Raw genomic sequence first — 16,232 nt, forward strand, 5'->3', positions numbered from 1 at the left:
TTATTGTACTCCTCGTCTTACGTCGTCTAATTTCCTGTTGGGTTGTTAAATGCTTCTTCAAATCACAAGCCACTATTTCCGAACTCGGATTAGACCAGAAACATGAAAAATTGAGCTTGAATTCTCATGTAAGAAAGCGGATATTCTTCCATCTTACAGTTTTAAATCCTGTTAAGTACAGTCTTTACATAATATTTTTGTTACTTTTTTATTAAATTATGAATAGTGGTATAAATGTACATCTGACGTTCCGGTTGCTATTATATGTACATCAGCAAAAATATTTAATATAGTTATCTGTAAAAAAGTTCTTTTCAGTCTTACAGTCATAATTTCTTACACGGCTTATCCCAAGCGGTACATTGTATTGAATATATTAAGTTTTACGAAGCGCGTTCCATACTCCCTTTATAAAGGGTGTCAATTTACGTAATAGTTACCAATTCACAAAAATATTTGGCAGAATGTATTTCTACAATAATAAATATAACAACTTATTACAGATTTAGTAATGCTATATTGAAGCATTTTATTTCGTCCTTTAAAAGTATACTTGAGAAAGTATTGTTTATAAAGTCTGTATAAATTTAAGAAACCTTTTGGTTTGTTAATGGTAAAACTTGAGAAAATTCTTGTCAATTTGCCAAATGATAATACTTCTGTGTATATAAGATATTTTAATTATATCTTACATTCATCAAGTTATGTTGTAGAGAGTACAAATAATAAATTTTTTTTAGATAATTCTGTGCTATTAACCACAAAAGACATGGGATTTTGTAATTAACGCTTAATAAATAATTAAGCACCAATGAATGAAACTTTGGTTATGATATGAAATAAAAACACTTCTAGATTTTGTTTTTCCTCTAATATATACGACATGTTATTGTAATTTTTTATGCAAGGTAAATGTAATGATTTTAAAATGAAAACTACTAACAAACATCACAGCATGCTTATTCATAACCAGTATTGTTATAAAAGAGTATAGCTCTATCATTTGAAAGTAAAAATTAAAATCAATGTAATGAATTATCTATCGTTTCCCTTTCTTAATTTATATTTAATAAAACTCAACACATTATTGTAATAAATAATTCAGTTTTATTCGATGGGCTTAAATTATAGTTCTTATTTCAACACACACACACACACACACACACACACACACACACACACACACACACACACACACACACACACACACACACACACACACACACACACACACACACACACACACACACACACACACACACACACACACACACACACACACACATATATATATATATATATATATATATATATATATATATTAGATTCACTTACTTGCGTAGCGTGTTAAATTAGGTAATAGAGACAGAAATAGATACAGTTTCTCACCTAGAGGTCAGTACGTTATTGATGAGAGTAATAACAATTTAGAAGTTCACAGTGATGGAGATCGGATCCTTGTAACGACTACCCACCGACCTTAAAACCAAATATGGTTCACCTAAGATTGTTACTTGACTCTTCATTTTATTAATTCATTACTTGAAAACTCAGCATGGAAAGCCAGAATAGAAATGTATGATTAACTTTATGTACATGTGATGGAATTGTTAGAAGTAAACGAGGGCAATGATTTTCTCTAAAACTTCATGTACAAAATATCCAAAGCCAAATATTATCTTCCTACACAATTATTGTTGAAATTTTTTAATATATTTTGGTGCCTTTTTAATGAAGATTGAATGTTTTAAAGAATCATAGGACTTCAGAACTTTGCCATGGCTACATGTTACAAGTTGTATTTAAGATTAGCCTTGCTACGTTTCTCAAATATATATTTCACCAATATACGAAATATGTATTCATTACCACGATTATATTAATTCACAATCTTATAAGTCAAAGTATATCATAAATCATAATGTATCATCAATCATAAAATATAATGTAAATTAAATAAGCCATACGTATATCTTTCGACTGAATGGATGCGAAAATAACATTATTATCTACGTCGTATATAATTGTTATTACAATTTGTACTCGCTATTTCGTGTATATAAAATGACTCAAATTATATATTTAAATTAAAAAAAAATATTAATTTACATCTATCTTAGTCATAATTCTTATAAATCTATATATCTATCTATCTTTAAATCTATTATATATATATATAGAGTCTCACTAAAACTCGAGAACGGCTTGACTGATTCGGCTAATTTTGGTCTTGAATTGTTTGCGGAAGTCCAGGAAAGAATTAAAAGGTGAGAAACATTAGAAGTTTGTCTGAATCATTCAGGAAAAAATCATATTATATACGACACCTAATTTAAAATAGACTAACTTTAACCAGCTATTGGCACTTTCAGCTGAAGTTCACAAAAGTCGCAAAAAATTTATTGACATTTAAATGTTATAAAATTTTAAATTATTATACAGTGCTTGATCAGTAGTATTATGATGATTATTTCAAGAGATAGTGGATTAAAAAATAATGTACGAGGCACCCAGATATCTACACTGCAATGTACGTGCAAAGAATTGTAAGAGTAACGTGAAAAGATTTCAAACAAAAAACATCGGAAGGGGAATTCATACTTTCTCACTTTTATGTTTTTCAAACCTTAAACTTGCGGTCTAATAGATCCGAAGTCTAATAGATCTATCGATCAGCCTTGCTTCCTTATCTGGACCCTTATGGTGATGAACCGTCATTGAAGACCTATTAGGTTACCCCGATTTACGTACTGCACTTGATTTTGCTTATCCGGTTAATAGATTTTACTGGTATATATGAATAAACCTTACCGGCTAGATTTAACATGTCCCAGTGATTACAATATTATGGATCGTTATTACTGCGTATAAACTTAGTTCACGTGTTATTATTCCATGAAAATTTCGAGTATCGTCTAAGATTTATGTCTTCACGGTTCCAGTAAACTGTTTTTAAAAGTTAAAAAACAAATTCTGATATATGTGTAACTAAATAAAACACCATTGTGAAGAATAGTGTTACTGAATAGAAGATCACATAGACACAAATTTTGTTCTAGCTTCAAACATTTAATCGACTGGCCTCTCCAAACGAACATTGGAATATTTTTAATTAGTCCCAGAGGGGGTAATATATTTCAATGCCCACGTCTCATATTTTGAAGTATAGGACAAGAAATATGATATCTGATAACATCTATTATATATACTTCTGATATGTAATTTATAACGATGTGACAAATATTAATGTGTTGTTTTAGAAATGGAAAACACATTGTGAAACTTATGTGACTAAAAGTATGTAACACATAGAATACTTTTCCTTAGATTGCACGAAATATGAATGGACTGTTTTCACAATATTTATGTAGGTGACGGCATTTAGTGGTAATGGTGCAATCAAGGAAAACCTAATTAGTCTGGATTGTTCGAGGTAGATTAAATGTCAATAAAGTTATAGCTGTTATTACGAGTAGATTACGTTGTTTATCAATATTATGTTGAGTAACATGTAATTTCGATAACGGTACCGAACAACTTTGGGTTATTTAATATAAACTTCAATATCAATATAAAAAGTTTATTGCTATGAACGAGACCGTATTAGTAATTTAAAAAACCTTTCAATATTTTTTATTTGTAACTAAATGTTACCTTTTTAATATTTTACAAAAAAATATTCCAAAAATGGAGATGTAGCTTCTAAAATTGTGAGATAAAATTATATAAAATAATAAAATTTTTAACACTTTTGTTATATTTTTTTATTTTGTACGATGTACATTTCAATTTTAATAATTCATCGTGAGGTAAATTTTAGGTTAAGGTAAATTATGAAAAAAACTATATCAAAAGTGTTAAAAAGGTTTATTACTGTATATAATCAAATGTAAAATTTACTACAAAACATTGCTTTTACTTGTACATCAGAACCATGGTACCTAACTGGTATCTTTACAGTCAGCATGTTTTTACGTACTGATCTACATTTTCACAGTTACAGCGCGTTTTTAAATGTATAAACTGTTTGTTTATACCATGTAATTCATTTATTAGAAATATATAATCTGAGAATAAAGTTTAATGCAAGTTTTTATTATTGTAAGTTGTTTTTTTGGGATGGCAACGGTATTAGGGAACGTATGCTCTTATTTACATCACTGAGCCTTTTTAAATGACGTGGGAACGAGAATATAATCATTGATGTCTGTAATATCCTGAAGCATTAAGTTATTTACGTCTCTCTAAAGTATGTAAGATACACAAATTATTGCGTTGTGAAAAAAATTTAGAGTTTAAGAGGTTGGTTCGTACTGCAAAAACCGATATGTTATTTATACTTCAGCTAGGTAATGAATATCCAGGAGAGGCATAGGATACTAACCTCAATTGTCGAGCTACTGTGAAATAAAGTATGTATGTTTATTTTCACTGTTGAGATGTCTGGAGCGAGTGAGGTTTTCTTAGGAGCCGGTTGTAATAAAATAACAGTAACCACAATATTAGTATTCGTACATTTTTACATCCATATGTTTAATCTAACGATTATGTGAGGTTTTATTCATTAGCAAATTAAAGATTTTATTTATTTTGATATTTTATGAGACATCTACAAATAAATTTGAAACTCTATTGTATTATATTCTTACAACACTTTAAAAGTACACGAAAAACTAAAGAGCATACATAATAACTCTATTACAAAAATCTCAAACTGAGATTTAGCGTTGTTCTTGAATATTATTTGGAAAAAGACCGGCTCTAAGTAGTGAGGCCTTTTCAAACTAACACATACGTAGCTTTAAACTTAGAATTGTTAAAGTTGGTATCAGTGATATACTTTATATTTCTAATTTAATCAAAAAAGAAGACGAAATGTCCCCAAAAACCACCTTTTCATTTAACGACAATTCTTAAGCTTACAAATCAGTTTTTGTTTAAAGAAAAATGTTTTCCAGTAAATTTTATTTAACTTTCCATAACTCGTATCACCGAAGTTACTTCCAGTGCAGATTTATTTCTCATTAAAAATGTGTTTTTTTAGTTCCTCAGTGTGTTTTCTATAGGTACTTCAAACGATCTTTTCCTTGAATAAGATTTAAAATCTGCGTGGTACTCTTTGTTAGAGTAGAGTGTAACAGTAATAAATTGTAAATACTAGACATTATGGCAGTGTGTGATATTCCTGTTTGAAAAAGTGTATTTAATTTTAAAAATGTATTTACATTGTTTTTATGTAATATGCAACCGTTTGATGTATTGTTTCACTAGTTAACATATAAATCATTCTTTAGATTATTTTAATATGTAAATTAAGTACAAAACATTGATGCTGTAATATATGTTGAGTAATGCAAAACTACTATATACGATTATTTATAAGTTGTAGGGTTTATTTATGTTTTTTGGAAAACAGAAACCAGATCTTCGATTCCGTTGTGATCTCGCTTATATGAAGTTTTATACATGTTGACAAAAATTCATAGAACATTTAATATATATTTTGGCGGTATAAACCCTGTCCCCTATTTATAACGATATTACAGATGTCTTTTAATTTAGATTAAACCGAAATTATACTCTTAGTAGAGCCAATTGTCACGGCTCAGTGTCATCTATTATCTAATACCATCTTTAAGTAAGTAATTGGTTTCAAATAATATCACCAGTTCAAAAATTCTGACATGAAATAAGAAATATACGTGGATAGCATATGTTATAATTTTGTAATGATATTATTTTTTATCATTTATTCTGGTTAATCTAGAAATGCGTCTTCATTTCTTATAAATAAAAATTTCGCCAGTTTAGATGCTTAGTGCTATCTGGTATTACCTGGACCAATTAAACAAATTCTGTTAGTTTCCCTAGAATAATTTATGGATTTTGAAAAATAATAACTTTTACGATACGTAGGCCTATTCAAAGTTTAACTAAAAGTAAACAACTGTTGATATTTTAAATTTAAGTTTACCAAGAGAGGCAAAAATATGTTATTACTCCTATATTTAATAAAATATTAAGTGCTTGATTTGTGGTGTAATGTAGATTGTAAAACCAAAGCTTTTGTTGGATTTTTCCTACTGCTCAAAACAGTGACAAATTAAAATTATTGAATGAAAAATAATTTTAAATTATATTTAAATGGTAATTTTCAATATTAAAACTATGCGCTATATAATGGGTATTGTTATTGAAAAGACATAATTGATGGCGCTAAGTGCTCATGTGCAATATGTAAGTTGGGGAAATCCCATTTATAGAGATAATCCATCTGGCCACATTTAAGGAGCGGATGTAAGATCCTTTCCAAATGAGCAGTCGACTACTGCTTTTAGATCCAGTTAACGATGTGAGAGGAGCGTCACTTCCTCTTTATCGCAATTTCCGGTACATGGGTCGTGCATTACATTAGTGTGTAGACTATGAGCTATAAGCTACCTGAATACATATTTAGTCTAAAGTGCTTTACTGCAAAATTATATCATTGAAACCCTGCCTAATATTTTATTTTTCTTTTTGTTTGAATTTTTATATAAGGGTAAATATTATTGTAATGAGGTAAAGAAACCTTTTCCAATACTCGGTCAGGAAGTGTTTTAACATAAAAAGAGACGATGCTGGGAGATACTTTAAATGCCAACCAATATAGTATTGAATAGAAAAATTGTCACGAAAGAGTAAACCCATGACTTTATAGAAATAAAGAGGCAAGAACGGCTCCAGTACACGTCTTCATATCAGTTCGAGACAACGAGACTCTAGACGGGATTTCCGTTATCTGGAACACAATGTATGATTCAATGTTGCCCATGTTAATCTTGCCTGAGAAGCTTATGAATATTATGTATTTTTATTTTAGTGTATCTTATTTTATTTATTACAACACAATACAAAATAATTGGTTTTAAAACATGAAGAAGTTGTAATACTGTCTAAAAGAAATGGTTATGTAATATTTTAAGTTAGACAATTTCTTTTAAGTTTTTAATAATAAAGTCAACACTATAGATCCAACAAACATTCATCGATGATGTAGTCATATTTTGTCGTAAATAAAGCATAATAGATATGAAGGAATATCAACGGGGATACAACACCAAATGTTAAAATGTCATATAATTATACTCAATTAGTTTACAAATTTGTTTATTCAAGGACTTTCTTACTACCTTCATAATTACCCATATGAAACTGCCAATACTACGAAGCATATTATTAAAAGAAAGTTTAAATAATTTTCCTATTAAATGTTATAAATAATTCAATGGTGCAATCTGTAGGCCTAGATACTAACTGTTTCATTGCAATCTGCATTAAACCACCAATCAATTACTTTAAACTTTATAATTTATAAAATAAAGACGTAAGCAGATATTACTTCCTCATTCGTGAACTTCAGTTAAGATATTCAACAAGTTTTTACTTTCAGTTAAATAATGATTATATTTTATAATATTATCATAATTTTTCTAAATCCATATTGTTTTAAAAACTTTTCCAAATTTTCTTTTAAATTGACTGAAATATTATTTAGTCGAATCGTCACAGCCATTTTTATGATTAGTGCTTTAAACATTAGGGGTTTCATATTTCCTTATATGGAATGTAGCCTTAATTATAGAATAATAAGTATAAGGCATAAACCGTTTAAACCTACTTAACTATTACGTTTTTTACAGTAGTGCTCAATAAGTTTTTTATCGTAATTAGCTTCCACCTCAAGCATTATTAGTGATGACAAATATGTTTTAGAACATTCCAGTAAATAACAAAAATGTGTCATTAAACTAATTAGTATTAGGTTAAAGAACAAATAGTACAGCATATTCAGAAAATTAAAATTCATAAATCGTCAAATATAAATAAATCTCGGTTTAAGTTGTATTGTAAACCGAGAGGAACAATAACTCACCTTAAGTTTTACCAATTTAACTCTTTTTTTTTGTATTTCGCTGGTATAGATAAAACGCCGTTTCAACAACATTATCGTTTAGTAATCACGCTAACCCGCTTGCTGGTTTGTTTGAAAAACAGAATATATATCAAGAAATTCCACTATAGCTTACGATCAGTGATAACATATAATATTTGTACAATGCCCACTCTTATGAAGTTATAAGTATTTTATTCATATGAATTGAAATTTGACTGTACCATAGGTTAGGTCTAGATAGCGTATTCAAAATAATAATTACAAACTTTATATTTTTAATGTTACTTTAGTGTGCTTCAGTCTTTAGAATTAAGTTGTAATATTTTAAAGAGAGTGATAATTTAGAACTAATAATGGAGCATCTTAAGAGTCACGCATTTCAAATCCAAACTCTGAATGTTAATATCAATACAGAAATATAATAATAATTATATAATTGGTGATAATATACCCAAAAGGGGATATTCAATGAAAAGAAATGGCACTAAACAAATCCCTTGTTTTAAAATTTATATTTAAAATAGATTAGTAAAAAGAAAGAATAAACTGAATCTGGACATATCACGTCATTATAATTTATAAACATAAAAATGGCCCATCTAACAATAAGGAAAGATCAAAATTATAAATGATAGAATAAAGAGATAAAGATTAACAATATTAATGCCAAGCAACCAGTTGTCAGCGGTGCAGGTAATATATGTCAGATCACAGGCACTGCGGGGCTCTTCATGTGTGTTATTTACAAGGAGGAATGAAGATACATTAGTTATTAACACTAATAACGCACAGCGCAAGTTGTCATCAGTGCAGGTAATATAATGTCGGCTCACAGGTGATTTAGAGATCTTCACTTGTGTTACATACAAGAAAGGAATAAAGAAACATTAGTTATAAACACTAATAACGCTCAGCGCAAGTTGTCAACAGTGCAGGTAATATAATGTCGGTTCACAAGCACTGCGGGGCTCTTCATGTGTGTTATTTACAAGGAGGAATGAAGATACATTAGTTATTAACACTAATAACGCACAGCGCAAGTTGTCATCAGTGCAGGTAATATAATGTCGGCTCACAGGTGATGTAGAGATCTTCACTTGTGTTACATTCAAGAAAGGAATAAAGAAACATTAGTTATAAACACTAATAACGCTCAGCGCAAGTTGTCAACAGTGCAGGTAATATAATGTCGGTTCACAAGCACTGCGGGGCTCTTCATTTGTGTTATTTACTAGGAAGGAATGAAGAAACATTAATTATTAATACTAATAACGCTCAGCGCAAGTTGTCAACAGTGCAGGTAATATAATGTCGGTTCACAAGCACTGCGTGGCTCTTCATTTGTGTTGTTTACTAGAAAGGAATGAAGAAACATTAATTATTAATACTAATAACGCTCAGCGCAAGTTGTCAACAGTGCAGGTAATATAATGTCGGTTCACAGGCACTGCGGGGCTCTTCATTTGTGTTATTAACTAGGAAATAATGAAGAAACATTATTTATTAACACTAATAACTATCAGCGCAAGTTGTCAGCAGTGCAGGTAATATAATGTCGACTCACAAGCACTGCGGGGCTCTTCATTTGTGTTATTTACTAGGAAGTAATGAAGAAACATTAGTTATTAACACTAATAACGCTCAGCGCAAGTTGGCTGCAGTGCAGGTAATATAATGTTGGCTCACAGGTGATGTAGAGATCTTCACTTGTGTTACATACAAGAAAGGAATGAAGAAACATTAGTTATTAACACTAATAACGCTCAGCGCAAGTTGTCAACAGTGCAGGTAATATAATGTCGGCTCACAGGTGATGTAGAGATCTCTACTTGTGTTACATACAAGAAAGGAATGAAGAAACATTAGTTATAAACACTAATAACGCTCAGCGAAAGTTGTCAACAGTGCAGGTAATATAATGTCGGTTTACAGGCACTGCGGGGCTCTTCATTTGTGTTATTTAATAGGAAGGAATGAAGAAACATTAGTTATTAACACTAATAAATGTCATCGGTTTCCTGTCAAACAGAGGAGTCCATCACACCTCACGCGCCATTAACCCCAAGTGAGAACTTAGCGGGGGTGGAGACTGTAATGGTTGCATGTCAAACTGATGAAGGTAATACAGTTCTCTTGTTATTAGTCAAAAGGAACTTGGTGACTCTGATACATCCATCGAAGCATGCCCTTCAGCTCCATTACCTCGAGATGACACTCCTGCGGTTGAAGTTGTGGCTGAGACGTCTAGTGACCGCTTTGTGGACACTCCTAGCTTAAGTAGTAATCTATTGAAAATGAAGCGTAATAAACCTAAGCTAACTGACGATGAGGTATGGGAGGGACTTAGGGTAATTGGCAATGAGGGAGTGCTTGTTTTAATACCTTCAGATTGTCTTAGGATTAGATTTTCAGGTAGCACCAACCCCATTTTTGAGGCACTTGGGGACCTGCATAATACGGAGGTGGTACTTGCTCCAATTAGCAACTGTGCTTTAAGTGCTAATTTTAACTCTGAAGGTACCCATTGGAGCTTGGTAATTATTGATGTTATCAGGCAGGAGTTCCAACATATGGATTCCCTGCCAGGTCTTAATCACGAGCTTACACTTGAGTTCTGTAAGAAAGTAAATAGTGTTTTGATGTTTCCTAGGTTTGTGTTCAAAAACCGTAAATGTAAGAAACAGTTGGATGATTTCAGCTGTGGATACGAAGTTGTTAAAATGCCAGGTCTCAGACACAATATTATTGTTATAAAAGTAAGGTTACCACTAATTCACACATTTCCAACAGAATCACATCACTTAATTTGCATACTAAAACACGAAGCAAGAAAAGAAATTATGTCGAAAATCGAAAGATCAAAACCAAAGTACCAACACAGCAAACCCACAACTTGACCAAAATGTCTTATAGTAATTGTACAGATACTCCTAAAAGTAAAAATTCAAGATGCAAAGTAGTGGTAGTTGGCGACAGCCATGTAAGAGACCTGGCATGGTTGTTACAACCATTGTTACCTCAGCATAATATCATGGTTCAATGTCACCCTGGAGCTCCATTGGAGTATGTTTTTGAGTCTCTTGTCTTGATGCGTGAGGAGTTGGGAGCGCAGGACACTGTGATTGTAATGGGTGGAACCAATAACACTAGCTCTGACCACTGCTCACGTGTAAATGAAAAACTTGTTTATATAATTAACAACTACAAGTGTAAAATTGTTTTGACTGAGATACCGTTGCTGTTTGGTGCCACTAAAACTAAGTTAAGTCAAACCAAGTTTGTAATGGCACGATTTTTTCTCTTGCAACTCAATCCAGAGTACCGTTTTTGATTTTCAACCATCTTCTATAGAAAAATCATTACGTAAGGAGCGGTCAGCACCTGAATTTATCTGGTAAGAGATTGTTGTGTACGCATTTGTATGCTCTGTTGTCTCATTATACAAAGTTCTCTCGAGCTGACGAGCATCACTCACCACAATCTTTTTTATAGAATCAGACACCTTTTCTAATAATTGTAGTAAGAAGTCTATAACCTTGTTGCATCAAAATGTACAATCTGTTGCCTCAAAAGTTGGGCCCATTGAAGCCATTCTCCACAGTAAAGATGTAGATATAGCTTGTTTAACAGAGCATTGGCTAACCCCCGACAACCGGAGTAGTTTGAATATACAGGGGTACTGGGTTGCTGATATTTACTGTAGACCTAACCTCGCTAGAGGTGGTGCTTGTACACTTGTCAGTAACAGATTCCCTCATCTCGTCTCAGACCGCCAGGTTATCTCTCACCTCAACTACGAGAAGCACTTTGAGTCCTCTGTTGTTGTTGTCCATGTTCTGAATTTGACATTACTGTCACTTTACAGATCTCCAGATGGCGACTGTGACGTTTTCATTGAGAGACTGGAGGAGGCTCTCAGAATACTTATGAGAAGCAACAGGAATATCATCATATGCGGAAATTTTAATATTTATTTTTGGGAAGAAGCTGACAGGAAATTTGTTTAACTATTAGATGTTCTCAATAGTTTTTCACTGAAAATTCTTATTCGAGGAGTGACACGTCCTTGCTCTTCTGGTGGCTCGTGCATTGATAACGTCTTGGCTTACTTTGAGGTCGATCAGGTCTAAGCCGAAATACTTCCTACAGCCTTATCAGACCTCGAAGCCCAGCTGTTCTCCGTCTCAGACACCTCTAGTTCGACTGGTAGCAGTCCGAAGATGGTAAAAGCGAGAAGGTTCTCCTCAATAAACGTTGATAGATTTTCTAGTCTTCTGCAACAGGTTGACTGGAACAAACATGTCTTCCCTGATGATAGAGAGGATATTGAGGTCCAATTCTCTTCTTTTATGGATGTTCTTCTACATATCTTTAATTTAGCATTTCCTCTTGTCACTCGCAAGGCCGAACGTAGAGTACGTCCTAAATTGCTCACTGTTGGGGTCGTCAGAGCGAGGGAGGCGTTGAAGGATCTATATTTGCTCCAGCGCGATTTTCCATCGGCTTTCCATCGCAAGTTGTATAATAAAAGAAAATCTGAGTATCGAAAGCTTATCCAATCAGAGAAGAGCTTTGTGGCTAGGCCTCATATTGAGAATAGTGACAATACAGGAAAAGCAGTTTGGCAGATTGTGGCTGAATATTCAGGGAAGTGCAAAGGTAACAAACGCATAAATGGTTTGATTGATAAAGGCTTGTTGGTCTCAGAACCTAATTTGATAGCTGCAAGGTTTAATTTTCATTTCGTTAACGCTTGTAATCAGTTGGACCTTCAGAGCAAAGTAACATCAACTGATTCGGGGTTGCCCAGCTCTCCATGTTCATCGAGCATTTTTTTTGCTCCTGCCTCGTACAGTGAAGTGTTGAGTGTGACTAAGGGTCTCAAGGCCATCTCCTCTTCTGATGTATTTGATATGTCTCCATCCATTGTCAGGAGGGTTGCAGATTCACTCTCGTGTCCCTTGACTGTCCTGTTTAATAATTCTGTTGACCAAGGACTCTTTCCTTCTGCGTTAAAATCCGCCAAGGTCATTCCTGTCTTTAAGAAGGGTGATAGAACCTCAGTTAACCAATATCGCCCCATCTCAATACTTCCCACGTTGAGAAAAATATTTGAACAATTAATTCACAATAGACTGATTAATTTTCTTAACGAAAATTCCTTACTATCTCCTTCACAATTCGGGTTTCTTAAAAATAAATCAACCACTCACGCGATAAATGATTTCCTTAATGCCGCCTTCTCTTCTGTTGACTCTGGCAGTGAGACTGCGGGCATTTTTTGTGATCTTTCCCCTGCCTTTGACACCGTCAACCACCAACGTCTCCTGGACAAGATGGAAATGTACGGTGTTAGAGGCATGCCTCTAGAGTGGTTTCGTTCCTATCTTTCTGGTCGCTCCCAGTTTGTTGAGATCACCAACAAAGGGGTTAGGGGTAGGTCTGCTCTCTTACCGGTCAAGGTTGGTGTGCCGCAAGGCTCAATACTTGGCCCTCTTTTATTTAATATATACGTGAATGACCTTAACTCATCTGTGAGGGGCTACTTAGTGCAATATGCGGACGACACCAGTGTACTTATTCAAGCTGACACAGCTCAATCTCTACTACTACAACCTATAAATATAATTCTGTATTCAGTCACAAACAATGTTTGTAGAGGTACTCAATATTGGTATCACTTTTATGGTTTAGGCCCTATGTATCTGCCAAAGTAATTTAGAGCCTCGTCGTATTGTTTTGTCAATTACATCTTAGGCATAAGACGATTTAGATAACTGCACTGCGTCATCATGAAATCCAGATGTTTGGCTTGCATGAATATGCTTTTAATTTTAATAGGTTAATGCCTCAATTGCATATAATTCACCAACAATTTAGAACTCTTATGGAAAAGGAATAAAGTATTAGGAGAAACATTATTCATAGATAAACTTTATTTAATATCTGGAAATTTTACGTTGCACTAAATTATTACACGGTTCATCTACAAAGTAGTAGGTGTACCCTAAGTTTTTTTCTGGATCATATTTTAAAAATTTCTTAGGTGAGATAGCAGATCTGCAAGGTATTTTTCTAATATACTTCAACATTTTAAAATAATGAAAGTTAAAGTAAATATAGGTTTAACTCCCCTTAAAATATAGAATTTCTAATCTGAATCGCAAGGTCGTTGTAAATATTACCTAACGGCTATCATTAATAATAATACAAATATTATTTTTGTAATTCTAAATAATTTTACATTTATCACCTTTAAATATATTCGAAAATTTTACTTCACTAGTGTTTGAATTTTTATGTAATCCACTACATACAAATTATTTAAATTTGTTTACGGCTATATTTTTTCTGTATTTCAACTCTAATAAATTCTACAGTTCACGGGTTTTGCAGTTTGTAAATATACAAACGATTCATACTTGGAAACAATATTTGTTAATAGACTATTAGGTGTTTAAAGGTATAAAAATGAAAAAAATATTTAATAGATAATCTTTCCGTGGTTTTTTCCGAGTTTATAGATAAATTGTAACACTGAATTTATATATTATAATATATGTATTATATTTTTTTAAACATTATATAATGGCTTAATAGTCATACTTTTGTATTAACTACTTTGGATATTACAATGTCACTTCGATAATGAACTAGTTTAGTACTATTATTAGTAATACAAACAAAACGCGTTGATATTGTACGAAGATTTACAAAACTTAAGGGAGAAAACACATCATGCGTAGGTAAATATCAAGTCTTGTAAAATATTTTGCAGTCCAATTATTTAATATTGATAAATTGTAGCAGTTCTGTAACTCTATAAATAATTAAAGAACTTTGTGAAGTATTAAACCAGAGAACTGTCAGATAATCATAAAAACAACACCAAGTGGACAAAAGCTTTGTTCATTGTTGTAAGCTGAAGGATTTATAACTCCTGCGGTTCTTATACTTTGCTCATCAACCATCTTATATTATTTGATAGCTATTACTTTATCTTCTTTGGTTGGTTGCTACTTTTACTCGATGTATCCGTTACGCGTAGTTTTAATAAGTGCTTACTCATATACTGAAAGATCTTGGTACTAAATACTGTAATTGAATATATTTGTAATTTATACTAAAATACGGAAGCAAACAATTCTTACCAATCTGTGCAATTATATGAGTTTATATATATTAATTATTGTGTTGATACGGTTTTAATCATCCATTACTTCCACATCGAGGCTATGATGACGCGAATTAACCTGCTAGCATTAAAATATATATTAGTATATTCACAAACTTCAAGTACAATACAGGATTATGTCCCTTGGTCGCAAAACATATTCATTTAACATGTTTCATTACCGCCATCAGGAAATATTTGAATTGATTCCAACAGTATTGCTTTATTTCAGAATCTACTGACAATTACACATTCTAAAAATTAAATTCTACAGCTTTAACAATGGTACTTTCTAATTAGTTTAGTTTAATTGTTTTCTAAGATTTGTTAAATTTTAAAACTATTACAATATTTTAAATTGCTACTATCTTCCTAACATATCGAAACTCTGGAATTAGGCCAATAACAGTTGTCAGGTCTCTAATAATAATATTTGTTATCCTATTCGTAATATTTCACAGTTTCTTAATACCGTATAAAACACCTTTTGTAACGGGAATATAGGAGAATGTTCCAAATAAACCGGCCAACTTTCTAAACAAGAGTAATGTGACCACAGACTCTAGATACGTAATATTAAAAAAGGCATAATAGTTTAGTAGCACTGTTGGAATGAGGGGGAGAGCGCTCAATGGGTTGGGTCAGTCCTTTTTATCCTGTCGTCTCCACCCGTCCTTATATGAGAGGTAGGTGGGTACAAGATTCTTGTCCACTAGCCTTGTATGATCGGGGTATTGAATATTCTGGCAGCACTAATAATTTTATAAGCATATCTCGGATAATCCCAGGGAGTAAGTTGATCTACAGAAGTGAACTTGTTAATTCAATATAATAGAGGTAATACTCGTGACAGCTGGAACTGTGTTAATTGATGTTAAATAACTGTAATTAATTAAACTGTAGTTATTGATGTTAACTACACTCGCCTGTACAAAACAAGGTTATAAAGTTATTAGCGGTATTATATAAGTATAAAGCAGTTACCATTTAATAAAGAAAATATTTTATTTAAGGCCAAAATATAGGTCATTTGCTTATTAAATAATAATCAGAAAAATAGATTTGTGGCTAATGTTTAGAAAGCAATGTTAATTTGATACATATTTCCCTATAGAGTACTTT

Source organism: Homalodisca vitripennis, chromosome 6 (genome assembly GCF_021130785.1).
Source record: "Homalodisca vitripennis isolate AUS2020 chromosome 6, UT_GWSS_2.1, whole genome shotgun sequence".
NCBI classification, from domain to species: Eukaryota; Metazoa; Arthropoda; class Insecta; order Hemiptera; family Cicadellidae; genus Homalodisca; species Homalodisca vitripennis.